The 15,572-nt window shown below is 38.0% G+C and overlaps 1 protein-coding gene across 1 annotated transcript in view; it reads right to left on the bottom strand.

The window, feature by feature from the left end:
* The window catches only part of LOC139735571 (solute carrier organic anion transporter family member 4C1-like), an 86,375-nt gene extending 73,877 nt beyond the window's left edge, over positions 1-12,498 (bottom strand). The window contains exon 1 of the mRNA XM_071646328.1: positions 12,395-12,498. The gene's annotated coding sequence lies outside the window, so the exon portion shown is untranslated. The remainder of the gene's footprint in view (positions 1-12,394) is intronic.
* Between the last annotated feature and the right edge of the window lie 3,074 nt (positions 12,499-15,572).

The following is a 15,572-nucleotide window of genomic DNA, read 5'->3' as shown; positions in this document are numbered from 1 at the left end:
CGTCTCGCTCACTGTCCAGCCAGCGGGAAGGCATTCACTGATTGCTGCTCGTCCGACGACAGGGCCCTGGCTTTAAAGCGAAATATTACCCCAAGATCAATTTGGCTTTGATTGATACAGAAATTATGATTAAATATGCTAAATTATTGTTTGGCTATCCCTAATTGGATTGAACGAGATTTAAAATAGTTTTCCAGTCGTTTTGTCACGAGGAAAGGGCTGCCATATCATCAAACATCATTACGTTCGCTTGTTATGACGGCCCCTGCAACGTGGAACATATGGAAGAAAAAACTGCATCAATAATATTGATTCTAAATGATTTTGACTATGAATTTGTTCGTAAACCTTGATTTTCCTTGATTGAAAAAAAATCTCATTTTAGCCAAATCTGTTGTGTTTTCATTGGTACATTCCGTCTTTAAAATAAATTGATATTGAAATTGAATTAAAATTGAAATTGTGTCTCTTTGTAAATATGTTTTTGTGTCATAGTTGAGCTGTTAAGGTTGTTTCATCAGCAGTAGGAGATTTGAAATCAAAGAGTAGCAAGACATTTGTTTACAAACAGGATTTTATTAGCACTGATAAAAACTTCATCGAAAGTAGTTATGAAATGGAAGATTCTACACATTTTCACAGAATATAATCCCATATTTCAAATGGAAATGACCAGACGATGTCATCAACTCACAATTATCCCATTGACCTATATGCACGAATCACCCTTTGATAAAAACTACATTTTGTATCCAATGACATGAAAACAATGAATTTTGTCCTCCTTCCAACATCTTGAAGGGTTGCCATGACTACGCAGTGATGAATTTTAAGGGAAGCTGTACTCTACTGAGTTATCGATCAATGACATGATTTCATAATGCCCATTACTTTCCATAAAAACATGCATACAAAGTTGAAAGACTCTTAAATCATTATTTCATTTCTTTTCTGATTAATTCTGATGATTATTATGATGCTATGATGCCGTGTTTCATAAAATACATTTCATATCACTTCAAATCAAACTTTATTTCAAATATCACATTTTTGCTTTCGATAGTGTTTCAGGGAAATACACTTAGAACAAAAACATAACAAGAAAATCATGACGTAAAATCAGTTCTTGCTATGAAACTTATACTTTGTTCTGTTTAATCGTCTTTACTAAAATTAAGTAAGGAGCATTCACTTTAAGTTTTCCCGCCATCACAAACTGTATGAACACTGTGGAGCGCTACAGGGGTAGGAAGCATCTTAGTCTTGCACGAAGACGTTCAGACATTTAGAATCAAACAGCCCAATAGCACGAAGTCAGCAAAGTGGATGTAGATCTGACTACATGGCCACTCCTTACCACGGTAAATATGATACCAATGGAATTTGAAGGCACTGGAACTTCATGGGTTAGTTGTGAGCAGGTATAGTCTGTTTGTTGTTTCAGTTTGTGTTATTTTTCACGATGAAAATCCTTAAAGATGCTCATATTGCTTCTAGCAGTACAATGGTTGAATCACAATGCAAGATAGGAATCTACTTTTTTTTTTCATGATTTTATATAATTATCAAAATAAATTGTCGACCTCGTAAGAAGAAGGGAACCCGAAATGCCAGCATTTTGTAACATGAAGGGTGCATAGCATTACTTTCACTTTTGAAACGCATAAACACGCCTCTGGTCTGGAAAATAAACTATGAAAAAGATATTACTCTTGTCGGATTAATTCACTTGATTGGTCAAGCTTTCTTCAGGGCGAGGTTTACGTATAATAGCAATGGCGGAGTATCTATTCCAAGGTATCATTGAACGTTAACCAGACCCCAAGGGAAAATTTGACGAAAATTGTCAATCTCGTATAAAGAAGAAGGGAACCCATAGCTTGAAGACATATAAGTCCGAAGAAGAAGGAGGAGGAGGAGGAGGAGGAGAAGAAGAAGAAGAAGAAGAAGAAGAAGAAGAAGAAGAATTAAAGAAGAAGATGAAGAAGAAGAAGAATAATGGTTCGGGAGGCCAGCATGCCCTCGTCGATATTGATTATGATAATGAAAGCTTTCTGCGGATAAACCATATCGCACTATATAGCTCGGCCGCGAGTTACGGGTGCCCCACACTGCCACGACTGGGTATAGCAAACATCCCAAGTGGCCTTGGCTTACACTAAATGTCTGCCTGTACATGACTAAAGAGTGGATTCGCCTTTGATAGGTCAACATTTTTATAGTAGCTTCTCCTAAAAGGAGAAGATGATTTTTCAAGCTACGAGTATCACCAAACAATGTGCGTGTGATGAGGATGATGATGATGTATTGATGGTGGTGTTCATGATGATTATAATAATATAGTTATTTCAATCATCATCATCGTTAAAATGATAATTAGTTGGTTTACTCTCTTGAGGGAGAAAACTGGTCTTTCATTCTATAGAAGCTACGACGATTGTAGCAGACCATATAGTATCCATAAAGGCCATTATCCAAGACAAGCGTATTGTTTATCGATATAAACCTCCACTATAAAGTATACTTGAAGATATACCGTGACAAAGTATGTGGGTTTACTATTCACATAAATATATATCTCGTATGAGTACAGTTGTTTATATTTCATGTGATATTTTTTTTTATTTGTCATACTGATTTCTTTCATAACAGTGAAGAAATAAAACAAACTGAAACAAAGTTTCGATGATAAATCACTATTTCAAGATTACTGTCGATGTTTTAAGAAGGTCGCTAATGAGCACACGCCTTCCATAATAGTTTCCCCCAGAATGCCACGTACAGTCATTAATTTCTATATCATACTACTATCATTACAATGTTATTCCGATGTTAAGCTATATGGCTTTAGATGGGAGTTCGCGGAAATAATCACAAAGAGAGTGTATTATTATTGGCACATCAAGCCATCGAAATTCAATGACACGCCTCTCCAGGAATGAAACCATTGCAAGGTTCTTTTCAGCTCAAAGTCTTCTCGCATTCTCCTTCAATAAGCAAAAACTATCATAATATCAAATTTCATCGTCCGGTTTCAGGGTGTGTCCTCGTAAAGTGATACGACCTGCACAATGGGGTTTTTCATTTGCGCCATGAATTTTATGAACAGTGCTACTATCTATAAAGTCGATGAATTTCATTTTTTACTGTTCACAATCGGTACCAATTCCTTTGAATAAAAGGAATTCACATTTTCACTAGTTTCTATTTGTTTGTTTGTTTGTTCGCTGGGGGTTGTCGTTACGTCATTGGCAGAAACTTGTCGCTCCTTCATCTCGATCCTTCTCAGGGGCGGATCCAGGAATTCTGTTAAGGGGGGGGGGCGCAACTAATATTTCTGGTGCCACATCCGGGTTTCATTTCATTTTTTTATTTCTTTTGTTTTTAACGAAAAATAAAGGGGGGGGGGTGTGCGTCGGTTGCGCCCCCCTCTGGATCCGCCACTGCTTCTATCACTCGAAACTACCATCTGAATGTTGTCTTGGGTGCAGCAACAGCGTCCGTTTAAATACCAGTGGAAATGGCTGATTGGTTTATCATAGGGGTATGGAGGTACAGTGTACTGAACCTATGGTGTAATTCGGCGTTTAATTATTCTGTCTCTTAGTTTTGTTTTGTTTTGTTTTGTTTTGTTTTTGGGGTGTGTTTTTTTTTTTTTTGGGGGGGGGGTCGTTGCTGGTAATTGCACATTTCATAACTGATACCCCAATCTTTCTCTATATGTATTAAACTTCTTTGATGTATTGATATGTTTGGCGCGTGAGTGAGCCTTCTGACATGGATTGTCTTACATCACGGTCACGACAGTGTTAGTCTGGCTTCCAGACCATCTGCCAGTATCATGTGTACTATTTTGCTATCAAGAATATCAACGCCCTCTAACGACGACAGAAGTAACAGGTTGAGCTGACTGGTGCTTCATGTTATGTAATTTGTCATTCCTTAATTCAGTTTCCACCAATGCTCTTGAATCGAACATTTTGTACTTCCGTCGTCTGCTAACCGCAATTTTAGTGAGAGGGCATAAAGAGCGAAGTAGGCCCCTACATAATTCAAACTTCATGCATGGACTACAAACGCTACAAGGTCTGCGCATTTGAAAAGCTTAGTTTACACTGGTCTGAATTTGTAGACTAGATTTACTGACATCACCTTCTTAAAGTAGCATCAGTGGCATACCTCCGCTCGGGTAAGGACGCGCCTACTTGTATCCAATTCCAAAATATTGTTTTTCCGCCCATCGCATTGGATAAGTGTCCGCGAACAGCCGCAGCGGCAGGTGCATATCAGAACGCCGTGTATGGAAACGCGCGCCATCGACAGCACAGAAGACTGCTTGGCCATGAAATTAGCCTCCATTCAAGACTTTGGGTCTTTCTATCAGAAGTACAATATGTATGTCCTTTGAAGAAGGCTTTTGCTAAAGTAAATCAAAGGAGTTTGCATTCTCCTTCTTTTTGGTCACCTTTCTTCTCCTTTCGCTACAGAGAATCTGTGAATAGCCATGATACCTATAATAAAACATGATTATTATTTATGATAATCATTAAACATTGACCCAATGAAAGATAAATACATCAAATTTACACTCAGGAGAAATGTACTATTAGTGTCGAGAGAGTGGGACTATTTTGTAAGTCAAAGTATACTGATCAAACACCGTGTCATCATGTAATTAAGTCTACACTGCAAAAAGTCCGGTGTTAAATAGTGAACACCGAGCTGGTGTTAAATTTTCGGTGCTCATTTATGGTGTTAAATTAACACCTCCGGGTGTCATGTTCAAATATAAAACTGTTTTTTGAAGAGTTTCTTAGTAACTGCACTTCTTGTTGATTTTTAATTTAAACAAGACGATCAAGAATTTTACATTAAAATACTAGATTTTTGAAAAAATGTGAAAACAAATGTACACCACAGTAACAACAGCTGGTGTGGTCTCTTATTGAAGCTGGACGGGTGTTAAACCATTGATATTAACACCAACAAAAATCAAATCAACACCATGTGGTGTCATTTTTGAATTAACACCAGTACAGTGTCAAAATAACACCAGGTACAGTGTCAAATTAACACCACGAAGTGTCAGGTGAACACTTTTCAACACCATCACAGTGCATTTTTAACACCTGTGGGTGTGGTCCTCTATTGAAGTTTGATCGGTGTTAGATTTAACACCCATGGTGTTAAATCTAACACCGATGTTTTCACAGTGTATCTGGTAAAAGACTTCAATTTATATGACTTTTAAGTCACTTGTTTCAAACCCGGGACATAATCTGTGTACCATAAATTTTACGATTCCTCAAAATATTAATCACTGTGAATTTATGATTATTATAGCATCGAGTAACATTCCATTGTAATTTATATATATATATATATATATATCCTGTGGTGGCCCGTTCAGCTCAGTAACATCTTTGAATTTGAAATTTTTGTGGCCCGAAATAAAAGGGAGAATGTAAATTCATCATTCTTTTTTATTTCATCTGTGGGATCGAGCTTCCAAAAGATAGCCTGGAAATTTGGTGGCCCGACAATAATCTTTAGTGGCCCCGAGCCCTGTTTATACACATAAAGCGTGAATATGAATTTACAATGTATGTTTAGGATGGGCAGAATATAGAGGAGTATGATAAATAACAACTTAGTTCTGATTGGAAGACGAAACCAAATGAGCTCACTCTGCATGAAAAGCATTTGTCCACTGCACGACATTAATCAAAATTTTTAATGTCATGCAGGGGGACTAATAACAAGCTCGCTACAGTCTCGGCCCGCTAGCTATCGCGCGAGCTAGCCAACTGTATGGTCTCTTGATTCGAGGACGCTATATTCCGCGTCCCTCGAATATCAACAACCTCTCCCCCCTCCCCCCCCCCCCCGTAATTCTTTCTCTCCCTGCATCTCTCCCCCTGCATCTCCCCCCCCCTTGCCCCTATCTCCTGCTATCTTTCTCCAAACATGTATGCAATGTACTGAAGGATGTCTGCGACTACGATATATCACAGAAGCTTGATGTAACAACATCGCAAGTGGATGTAAAAAAAAAACACACACACCAGTCTTTAACTAAATAATGCCATTGCTTTATAGCAATAGCGCTAAAACTCCTGCAACCATAAAAGCTGTGATTTTTTTTTCAGAACTCACCTTACAATGTAATAACGATATCGCTGTTACTTATGCTGCGACTTTTATTGCAATGTGCTGCTACTAATTCTGATTTTACTTCTACTACTGTTACAACTGCTATTTCTTACAACGATTATATCAACAGTATTCAATAACATGACTATTTATGAAGAAACAAACAAACAAACTATGAAGTATAATTGAGTATAACATGATCATAATTATACCCGGGTGACATTTGTCAAAGTTCCTTTCTTAAAGAAGATTTATCATTATTATCACCCATCATTATTGGTAGGCATTGTAAGTCAAAGTTGACCGTTTTTGTGAACTTGTCAAATAACAATTAGGACGGTTTGTATTACCATTATTAAACAAGTACATTAATATAATTTCAAAGCCGGGTATAAGTATAATTCTGCTCTAACTAGGCTAAGTTTCCTAATAACTTATTCATTTTAGACTTGCTTCATTCTTCGTCTAACCTCCCTGCTATCATGGAGTCACCATGGATACAGATTGCGTGATGTTGACAAAATAATCAGAAATACTACAACAGTCGAATAACATACAGGGCGCGTATGCCTAGATAGCATATCATACACAAACATATTGTAACCCTACAGGTCATAAAGAAAATTTCTTTCACTAGGTGGAGCATTGTGTGTATTGTCAAGAATAATATTAGTCACCTCAGAATATAATACTAAGGAGGTATGGCCCCTATACCTCCTTGATTAAACTGACTATTTATGCAATACGTGCAGCGTACATAATGTAACACCTCCCTGAATATATCGACGTGGTCTTGTATCGGAAGGACAGCGCTCTCAATATTTTCAGCTTTACGCAGCGGGACGCAATACGCACAACGTGGGGGAAGGGGAGCTGGATTTAGCATAATAGAAATATATCATATTTTGTGCTAACCTGCGGAATATGACAGGTTAGTATCAAGCGGGAAAGGTGTGGGTATATTAACGGATTCTTCAGCTACTCAGAGTACACTTGTCAGCATCCCCTGTCCATGATCTTATTTCATTCTCCCGCCTCCCTGCTTTCCTCGTACGAGATAAACACCGGTACATGTAGGCCAACTAGAAGTGTATAGTGTCGGCATGTAGAAGCAACTGGCAGCATGCACGGTGGAGGATGCGTGGGTTGGTCCCATGCTGTGTAGCATGTATTTAGGTTGCACTGGGAAGGTATTACGATCATGTGACGTGACCCAGGTTAGATCCTGTCTGCCTGTCTGTAGATGAATAAACTTTGATTACTGGCCTCTTTACCATTATCCATCTAGTCCAGGCTAGAAGGCACCTGACCTTGTTTTTTGATATATACAATGTTTTTTGATGGTTTCTTGTCAATTCGAGGGTGCTGATTCCAAATCCGATTGATGCCACTCGCGTAACCTTGAGCATTTTCGGTAAAATGCAAAAATCCAAAATGGCCGCCAAATATGCTAATTTGATAATCAGAATAAGGCGCATTCTATTACCAATTATTCCGCCAAACTTTGTACATTTCCTTTCCTAGAGTTACTTCATCTGTATTTACAAAAGAATTTTCGTTTCATATAGATTTATTTGGTATTTAAAGCTCATTTTCAATTCAAAATGGCCGCCATTCCTATGCTCATGTACAATATGAATGGTAAAAAAATGCATAGAAATATAGAACAAATTTACTGTGTTTCCTGTCCCGTATACCTAAGCTGTTATAAAGTCAGTGTTGCGTGTGCAACGCAAATATATTGGGTGCCACTTACAATATATAGGCCCTACATGTATTTCTATTTTTCAAAATGGTCGTCGATCACTCTTATTCTGTACAATATGAGTGGCAAAAATATATGTGGAAATAGAAAGCCAATTTGCTGGGGGTTTTTTTTCTGACATCCAGCTACATTGTTTATTAAGATCTAGTGCTGATCATAATATCTGAAGGATGTTCTTAACAAAAAGTTATTCTTTAGTGATGCGAAAGTCCTTATTTACCACATAAATTTGGATTATTACTTGAATTATTTGAATTATGAATGGTAACCCTTAGCTACGATGTTTAACACAATTTCTTATCTTTTATTCTGTTTCATCAAAGAATATAAGTGCACTACACATCACGCAAAAAATCAATATACCATCCTGTTCTGCATGCAGGTTGCATATAAAAATGCAATACTCACACAATGTTAAGAATCTAGATACATGGTATTTATTAAATAATGTTGAAAATGGAGGGGAAGCTAGAAAGCAAGGCTTCCAACATGTATTTCACTTAAACCATTATTAATAGGGACAGAAATGGTGCAAGGAATTTGGGGGGGGGGGGGAGTCCTGTGGTGAGTTTGAAAAATGGATCATAACTTCCATCACTTTATATGATATGATTTAAGAGTACCGCTTTGATGTTATCGAGCAAACTTTATTTTCTTCTTGAATTAAAACAACAACAAACAGTGGTGAAGGTATAAACAAAACTGTCCAAACGCAATACCTTTCAAACTATTCAAAACCAAGGACCAATGTGAAGTACCTCTTTCAGTTCTGTCACACTTCCCATGTGTTTATTATATATACTTTGACATCATGAGGTCATTCATTCGTCTTAAAACCAAAACTGTTCTTTTATTATTGTCTTCAAAGATCTCTTTAATTTGATGTTTGGCAGCCGGCGACATCAGCCCCAAATTTGCAGGATTATAGGACTAAAGATGCATATCAGTCCAACCCGCAATTGCCTTTATTGCAACCACATCTGATGATGTTCAGCACTTCCATGACTTCCTCGAGGGTCAGAGGGTGATTATTTGCCATAGGACCAGGATGAAAGTCCGTTGAGGCCGTCTGGCTTTGTTGCCAGGCCAGAGACAAAGCTTTCAGTGATAGGGAGAGGGGGGGGGGGGGGGGAGATCTAGATTGGCTTGTGGGATTTCAGACACATTGATGGCAGGTTCGGGGGGGGGGGGAGGGAGGCATTTCATGAAGCGTTTTGTCAGATATATAAATGAATATATATATATATATATATATATATATATATATATATATATATATATACTTTTTTTGGAAAAACTGTTATAAGCCTAAAAACCATTGAATCTGATTGGCTGAGAACAAATTTGTCAGACAAAACGCTTCATGAAATGCGCCCTGGTCAGGTTATCAGGTTATCATGACTGGAAGCCAAGATCAGGGTATGCGTAGACGCCACTGCACGGGGACACTTGCCATCCTTTCCTTCCAGCGTAAGGAGGGAGAGTGATTGAGCACCAGTGAAGGAGGGTAGACTTCCTTAGCCTATGCCTGCCACAGAAGGCTACCTTGAACATTATAGCATTGGCAAGATGGTTGCTAAGATGGAAGGCATGGGCTTAATGGTAATCATGTAAAGGTTGAGGCAAAGTCTCCAGAAGGAGAATTACTCCTCTATTGTCATGAGATGGGTTAGTACTCGGCTAATGTCATCCAAGGACATTCTATGAGACGTAAGGGTAAAGATCATCTGCACGAGCAAACTTCCTTCATGAAGTGATTATCATGTCACCATGGTAAAAGGAGTTGAGTTAGTTTATAGCCACCCTGGAGGAGGCCATCATTCAGAGTCCTAAGTCAGTTGGTCTGCGAAATCCTGAAGCTGCAAGTGCTGAAAATTAAAGACAAGCAGTGTGAAGTTGTTATAGCACTGCTTTCAGAATGAGGCAGCACTTTAGAAATCTTAGAGTCTCCCTGGACATCATACGGAAAGACATTCACTCCGAGAAAACTGGTGGTAAAATTCATCTTTCGCGAGAACAGTGAAGCCTTTCACCTATCATGGCTACATTTTAGGCAAGAATGTCAGCATGTCTATTGTCAGATAGCTCTGTGGATGGTTGCTGGTAAGGTTGGGCTTTGGATCTTCTGTAAAGGAGTGCTCAAGCAAGTCCCCACGTCTTTACCTTCTTTCTATGGCAAGATCACCCAGTGACCCCTAAGTACCTTGTAAGGCAAGTGCAGGATTGCAGGGGTCGCGGTCGGGCAGGGCTGGGCAGCAGCAGAGGTGGGGGCAAACAGGTGTAAAACAAGCCCCTTGACTAAAATGGACTCATCCCATTATATTTATCATGAATCACCTGCATTGTACTAACATTGGTAAATATTTCATAATTCCACAATTCATCACTGAAGGAAAGGTAAGAGCAGTGTACTCATCTCCAGACACAAAAATGTGTCAATTTTACGGGTGCTGTTCGTTGTTCCGAAGGTTCGCTATGTACGAGGGTTCGTTATTCCGAAGGGTCGTCAATCCGAAACACACAAATTCCCTATACCTAGAGGTTCGTTAATCCGAAAATGAAAAAGGGTTCGTTGATCCGAAGGGTCGTCAATCGGAAACACACAAATTCCCTATACCTAGAGATTCGTTAATTCGAAAATGAAAAAGGGTTTGTTAATCCGAACATTTGTGGCGTTATTCCGAAGAAAAAATGAACCTTCGGACTAACGAATCTTCGGATTAAAGAGCCTTCGGAATAACGAACCTTCGGAATAACGAGCTGTAACCAATTTTACAGTGGCAAGTACACAAGTTCATGCTGTTAAATTTAACCAACCTTGAGCAAAAAATAATAGGTGAAAAATCACGCCATCACAGAACCAGTCGTGAATCTGATCTACTTTATACAGATCAGGCAGAAGGTCATTTGTCATTTGTATTTTCAAGCAAATCATATACTCTGGGTGAACATGAAAAGCTTTTTTTTTTGATATCGGAGATTTTTTGAGGGAAGGAAGTGGGGTGGTCCCTTTTTTCAACTTTCCCCTGCCTCATGTTCCTTCTCGGAAGAGGGGATTGAACAGTTTGTATAATATCGCTTTTAGATTAGAGTTATTTTAGGTAGTGAATTTTAGACAGTTATTTGGAAATTTCATTTGTGTTATTATCTGAGATTTAGCTTCAGTAAATCAGAGTAAATTTTATGAAGTTGAACATCTCAAGGCAAGTAGGTATCAAATGTTCATGTCTAATAATTCCTGATAAACGGTCGTGATGATCAATTCAAGTTTTGTTGGGCTTTTTCCCAAATTCCTTGTGAAAAATTCAGATTGAGGAAGCAAATTTGGATGATTGCATCACAAATAAAACAGCCTTAAACAACCTTCTGATTTCTTCTGATTTCTAATCAGCACCCGAATTGATAAACAGTGTTGCTGCATGACAGAAAAAAAAGAGAAAGTTCATTTATTTCCGTGTACATTTTATCGTTCATATTGTACAGGGGTATATGAGTGGCATTCATTTTGAATTTTTGTATTGAAAAGAACATATAAGATTACAAAGAATATATTTTCTGTTTGTTTGTTTGTTTGTTTGTTTGCTTGTGTTGCAAGTGGCACTCATCAGATTTGCATTGCACATGCAAAACTTGATAACAGCGTAGGTATGTGACTGGAAAAACAGCAAATTCGTTTTCTATTTCTATGCATGGTTTTTTTTTTTTTGCCATTCATAAAGTACATGAGTATAGGAATGGCGGCCATTTTGAATTGAAAATAAGCTTAAAATACTAAATGTACCTACATTAAATGAAAATTTTCTAGCATGTGCAAATAGAATTACTCAAGGAGCAAAAATTTTAAAATGTTTGATGTAATAATCGGTCATAAAATTGACATAAATGGGATTATCATGGCCAAATTAGCATATCTGGCGGCCATTTTAGATTTTTGCATTTTGCCGAAAATGCTCAAGGTTACGCGAGTGGCATCAATCGGATTTGGAATCAGCACCCTCGAATTGACAAGAAACCATCAAAAAACATTGTATATATTGATAAACAAGGTTAGGTGCACTTTCTATGGAACCTAGCCTGGACTAATCCCTCTAATATTTGAACGCGCTCCAGATATTAAAGTAAAGCCTGCTATGAAACTTCAGTTGTGTTACTGCCTGTATGTAACACGATGTGGAGAGAGAAGTATAAGAATATCTTCGCTTCGAGTAATCAGTACGGATGTCTCTCTGCCTGCCTAGGGGCACAATATTCGCAACATACTCATGACTCAAAGATAAAACAACAGATTCGCATGTAGCTATTACGAGTAGTCACATGTATACAGTGAGTTCTCTGAAAGAGACACGACGCATCTCCAATAGGGGTGCGCGATGTCATCTATTCCTAGAGACAAAAAATCGCGACTGATACAGAATCATACGGGTATGCTTCACAAGAGAGAAACTACTATGCATGCAGGCATGTGTTAGTACTTACGTGTTGTCAACGTGGATAGCTGCAGTCTACGAGCAACTCGATGCCGTCTCACTTCGCAGTAATTCCACAGCTCCGGTGCTCTGACTACACACACAAGGAGGGAGAGCTTGCGAAATGAGCTGTGGAGGAGGCAACGTTGGGTTTTTCCTCGCATAAGCGCGGCCACATCATAATGCGTTCACTCTCTCCCTTTCTCTCTACCCAATCCCCCCCCCCCCCCCCCCCCTGCTCGCTAACTACTCAGTATACGAGGCGTAATTTCGTGTCCTTCCGTCATAGCGCCCTTGCGTGGCGGGGTGAGTCTATTTTTCGATTATCACAGTCTCTCCAAACTGGTAATATAAGTTATGATATGCGCTTGTTAGCCGACCACGCACTGTGATTATTTCCATAATACCATACACAGACGTGATATGGAATTAAATATCTCACGACTGTAGCATTACGATTATTACCTATGAATGCAAACGAGACCCGCTTATTTGGTTATGGAAAAACTTAGAGGTAATGATTATAATAGGTATACTGATGGTAGATACAGCCAAGACAGGTAGACAGATAGATAGATAGATAGATAGATAGACAGATAGATAGATAGATAGATAGATGGATGGATAGATAGATAGAAAGATAGATAAATAGATAGATAGATAGAATATAGATAGATAGATATACAGATGGATAGATAGATAGATACAATGTAGATAGATAGAAAGATAGATACATAGATAGATAGATAGATAGATAGATAGATGGATAGATAGATAGATAGATATAGAGAGAGAAAGATATAGATAGATAGATATAGACAGGTAGATGGATAGATAGGCCTATAATATGGATAGATGTTGGAGGATAGATAGAATTAAGCCAAGCGTTTATGATCTGATGATATGAGTGCTGGTGTATTTAAAACTCATTCAGCGCCAGCATAAATAGAGATGAGTATCTTAATTGATTTGACGGGACGTTTCCACCAAGATTATTATGTGATAAAGAGTTAGTGAATGATTGAACAACAAGTTTTCTTAAAAATCTGTGGAAAAGTTTTTGAAGTTTTCTTTGAATGTAATGGAAACTCTTCAACAATCCGTGGTGTCACAGTAAAACTTTTACCAAGTTTTCCACTAATCTGCATTTCCTGAAATCACGTGATGATGTTATGTCACGTGAAAGTAATCATTCATTCATTCATTCATTTATTCATTCATGTATTCATTTATTTATCTATTCATTCATTCATTCATTCAATTATGCATTCGTTCGTTCATTCATTCATTCATTCATTCATTCATTCATTCATTCAATTCAATTTTTTTTCAATTCAATTAATTTTATTTCCATATCATATTATATCCTTCTCATTTATGGACATTATAACAGAAATCAAACAAGTTCTTTCACCTTGTAAACAATGTGCAAAACACAACAATATACATGGTGATAACACAGTAATTATATGTAATAACTGGTCAAATTCGAAATCGAGATGGGGTTGATCAAAGAAAAGTATGGCGGGACCTACATGAAAGCAAGCTTGTTTGGCTGTAAGCCCCGAGTAATCAGTGTTTGTGAAAAAGAAACGGAGAACGGATAGTAGATAAGACCAGATGATGTAAGGGTGCTAAATAAGAAAAAAAAAACTAAACTGTGAACTATTACTGTGACCGAGTTATCATTGGTTTCAGGAGTACAACATGATTTGTATAATCATAAAGCCTACTTTGGTATATACACTACAAACTGTTGTTGCATGAAAGCTATCGCCAGGGTATGATCAGTAAGACACAAGAAGTAACATGTACAGCTATCAAGCCATTTGGTGTCCGCCGTCAAGCTCTGTATAGAAAGTTAGAGAGAGAAAGAGGGAAAGAGGAAGAGAGGGAAGCGAAGTAGAGTGTGGAATTGATAATGATGAATTCGGAAAGCCTGACAGCAAGACCCAAAATGGAATCTGCAGCGTGTTGACAAGAATGTTTAATCGGACAATAACATACCACAATATTACATAAGACATTACAATAACATTATTCAGTTTCTGCAAGATATGCACTCAATAAAAACTCTTTTAATTTGCGTTTAAAGGAATTAGTCCATGGGCCAGGCCAGATATTGGTACCATCTGAGGTGGCAAAACCTTTTTGGTGTCATTTTGTTTGTCGGGCATAGATATGCTTATCAAGCTATGATAGCATTTCCAAATGAGTAGCTTAGTCATAGTAAATGAATTTTTAACCAACTTGGTCTCGTTGTTATATCCCTATACTTCTGAATCGAAACTAACCGCCATACAAAGAAGAGCACTGTCTTCTGTATGTTCCATAGAGCTGTAAAATGCAGCTCTATGGTATGTTCACAGGTGTTCTGTTGTAAACGCGGTGCACTTAGTCTTTATTCAAGGCAGCGAAGGGAATATCCAAAGGTTATGATGTCCACAGCGCTTAGTCTTTATTCTAGACGGCGAAGGGAATATCCAAAGCGTATGATACAGTGTATATCCTTTTATCTAAAAACAACAACAACAACAAAAGCAATTCCTCGTGAATTTTACCGTATCTTTCAATTATTTATCATTTTCCGGCGAAAACGCTACGGTGAAAACGCTGATACCACGCCAATGTCGCTTTATTTTCCTCCAGCAATATAAGATAATGCAAAAACAATGTACCGGTACACTACGATACATTATAATGAATGATATTGTAAATGAACAGAGTGATTTTTGTTTAAAACTAATGTATTTGTTGATAGGGTAGTATAAAAACAGTATAGATAATCCCTTTTATGAGGAACTTTAGATATGATAACGGTACATTGGTCTAGATAAAGAACTAAGCGCACCGCCTGACAGCTGTGGACATCATAACCCTTTGGATATTCCCTTCGCTGCCTTGAATAAAGACTAAGCGCACCGCGTTTACAACAGAACACCTGTGGACATACATAAGGCAGTGCTCTTCTTTGTATAGCGGTTTAGTTTCGATTCAGAAGTATAGGGATATAAATACGAGACCAAATTGGTTAAAAATTCATTTATTATGACTAAGCTACTCATTTGGAAATGCTATCATAGCTTGATAAGCATATCTATGCCCGACAAACAAACTGACACCAAAAAGGTTGTGCCACCTCAGATGGTACCAACAACCCATTTTTCGGGTCTTGGCCCATGGACTAA

Source organism: Diadema antillarum, unplaced genomic scaffold, assembly GCF_040938485.1.
Source record: "Diadema antillarum isolate AM-2024a unplaced genomic scaffold, OU_Dant_1.0 seq00000586_RagTag, whole genome shotgun sequence".
NCBI lineage: Eukaryota > Metazoa > Echinodermata > Echinoidea > Diadematoida > Diadematidae > Diadema > Diadema antillarum.
Note: the sequence above shows the minus strand (reverse complement) of the source record. Positions and strands in the feature narration are given on the sequence as shown.